The sequence below is a fragment of the Arachis hypogaea genome, chromosome 12 (genome assembly GCF_003086295.3).
Source record: "Arachis hypogaea cultivar Tifrunner chromosome 12, arahy.Tifrunner.gnm2.J5K5, whole genome shotgun sequence".
NCBI lineage: Eukaryota > Viridiplantae > Streptophyta > Magnoliopsida > Fabales > Fabaceae > Arachis > Arachis hypogaea.
This window is the reverse complement of record NC_092047.1, coordinates 1,626,723-1,630,291: the sequence shown is the minus strand read 5'-3', so window position 1 is coordinate 1,630,291 and position 3,569 is coordinate 1,626,723.

Here is a 3,569-nt window from a genome sequence, read left to right as displayed (position 1 = left end):
CGAATTCGACTCGTTAATAGCTCAATAAGCTAAACTTGTAAGCTGGTAAGCCATGCTTGAGCCTGGAATTGAGCTCATAAATTAAATGAGTCGAGTTTGAGCTTAGATAAACTCAACTCATTAGCTCGTGAGTTGACTCGATTATATATATATATATATATATATATATATATATATATATATGCATTTAAACTAAACTTTTAATATTTTATATATACATATGAAATAGTAATATATATAAAATTATATATAAAAAATAAATTTTAATTTTAAATAACTAAGATCATATATATATATATATATATATACTTAATTATTTAAAATTTAAAATTTATTTTTTATATATAATTTTATTGTAGGACATAAATAAAAAATTTATAATTTATTGATAGATAAACAATATATAAAATTGATCTTTTTAAATATTTTTTAAAATATATAAATTGTAATTTATTGATATAGAATTATAGATTATGTTTCTATTATTTGAGTCTGCTCGTGAGCTTTTGGTGAGCTGAGCTTGAGCTTAAGAAATAAACTTGATTGTTAATGAGCCAAGCTCAAATTTTGTGAGTTGAGCTTGAGTTTAATCCAATTCGACTCAGTTTGACTCACTTCCAGCTCTACTCACAATAAAAAAATTTCCAACGTAATTTTGCTGTACCCCCAACCCCACTATATATATTTTTTTTTGAAAGATCAAAACATTATCAATGTGACTTGTATGAGAAAAATTGAAGCAACTTGCTATAGGGAAATAATGCCAGGAAGGCCCAGCAACAAAAATAATAAAGTTACAAATAAGAAATGACACTGTATATACTATAACAGATCAAAATTACCGATAATGGTGGACAATTAAGCACTTAGTCAAATGATTAGCTAACTTTTTTCCGTATTAAAATGTGTAGCTTGTTACTTGATATTTATTCAATTAGCTAGAATTTGATAATACAGGTTCGTTGTTATTTTTTTTTTTGTATAAAAAGTTATTATTAGTGAATTTTATTGTACCTGTTGAACTATATAATTTGTTAGTGCAGTAAAATAATTTTATTAGAAATAGTGTTTGTATAAATAACAAAGTGTAATATTATATTCTTTGAGTCTTATTATTATATAAATTCAATTCTCAATTTCTTTTTAATTTTTCTGTTTTTGTTCTTCTCTATATTCGTATGCAATTTTTACTTTACTAAGCTGGTTGCATATGAAATATTTATTCAATCCTAAGATACCACCTAAGGTGACAATGTCAATAATTTTATTTATTATATATTTTAAAAATTTTGCAAGACCTTATTATTTACTGTTTTTATTGAGTTCTGTAGTAATTTTTTGATTTTGAATTTGCTTTTTTTTGTTTTGTTTACTGCTTTTAGATTTTTAAAAATTTTTAAAAATCAGGTACTAATTACAAGTTCACAACTACTATAGACTTGATTTTGAGACTCTCTAATGAATTAAAAAAGACCATTATAAACAACGTTAATGAGCATTGATTTCAACTCAATAAACTCAACCAACCATAGTTTATTTGTTATTTGTATACCCTAGTTTGTGGTATTTATTAGTTTTAATAGTGTTAAGTTATTGAAACAATTAATTACTTAGCTTGTTGCAATTTATGTTATTTGATATTAATTTTTTTTATCTATTTCATCCAGTTGTTTAACAATAATTGGATCATATGCAACAATACTTAAAATTTGGGTATGAAGGAAACTATTTTAAAACTCCATTAAAAATTTATTTTAATTCTATATTAATTTGGTTTTTTTTTTTTGTGACTAATTTGGTTAAACATATATATATATATTAGTGGGGTCATTAAGCAATTAATATTTATTAAAAAAATTAAATTTTTTTTAAACTACAAATACATTAATTATAATTTTTAATTTATATTTTCAATAAATGATAATTATGATTATTATTAAAAATTTAACATATTTTATTATTATGTAAGTTAAGCAATTAATACATACTAAGAAAATTAATTTATTTCCGTATTTTATCTTCCAAGCAACACAAATTAAGCTCTCTATATATGGTATTTTTTTTTTTTTACCAAAGATAAGAGACTCGAATCCGCAACCTCTTAATTAAGTATGGAGAGACTATGTCATTTGAGTTATAACTCACTAGCTTTATATATAGTACATTTACTTTCAATAATTTATGCATCAACATAAAATTTATATTTATATAATTGTACACATAATTTATGCATCACGCTTTATTTTGATTTTTCTAACTTTACTTTATAATTTAATTTTAATATATGAATATCTAAAATATAAAATAGAAAGTTATCCAATAACATGGCTATAATAACATTAGCGATAATAACTAAAATTATATTTTGATTAACTTGATAAATTATAATAAATAAATTTAGTCGCATAAATAATTATATTTTTTGTCAATATATTATTGCTAACTTTTTTTATTTTGTTTATTCATCATATTAATTTTAATCTGAGGTGATCTTTATTAATTTAGCATATTATAAAATATCAAATAGTTAGAAAAAGTTAACAATTTTATTTTATTTTTTCAATTAACAAGTAATTTGAGATGAAGTTTGTTAGTTTGACATTAATCCAATGAGCTATTAAGTTTAGAGTTCAATACAATAAAATTACTCTAAACATTAAAATTTATTACTAATTATGATATCATTTGTTATTTGACTTGTTGTTCATTTATATAAAGACAAAAGGTATTTTGGTATTTAAAAATGATTACAAAAGTATTTAAGTATTTGATATGAATATAATCGGATTGATAAAAAATTTGACAAAAGTTTATGGTGATATGACCCGATTATCCTTTGGTTCAAAACCAATATAATTAGATTGAATTGGTTTCGGATGGATAATTGGGTTATTCATATCTATGAACACCTTTAATTAGCAAATTAGAATTAAATTTCTAAAAGAAAAGAAAAAATTTTACAACAAAAAAAAAAGAATAAAAAAAAGCTGAACGAAGGTTGAAGTGAGATTAGGATTAGTAAAAAATTATATAAATTTTATATTTTTTTTTAATATGTAAAGTAATCAGGTCAGTTTCAGTTCGTAAAATCTTAAATTTGATATCCAAACCAATTAAAATGGGTACAATGAATAAAATTTCATTTGACATGATTACTCATCGGGTACAAAATTTAATATAATTATGTTAGATTGATTGGATTTTAACTTTATTGAATTTGGCATAGAAATGACCTAATTACAAGATAAATTTAAAATAGTGTAAGAAATCAATTAAAAAATTTTAAACTATAAATACTTAACTACAAATTTAGTGAAATTATAAAAACTGACAAAGTAAATTAGTCTTAAAATGAATACTAAATAATATATTTGGATCTATTAAAATCAAATACAAATTTCTTCTTTAAATTAATAAAACAACCTTGATTGGATAACTAGCATTTTTGTCATTTTAAAATGATCTTAAAGTGTATCGTAATCTTTTTAAAATTAAATTTGAATGTTAACATTATAATTTAATTAAACAATAATAATCTTAAGAGGATATTTTGATCTTTTTACATATAC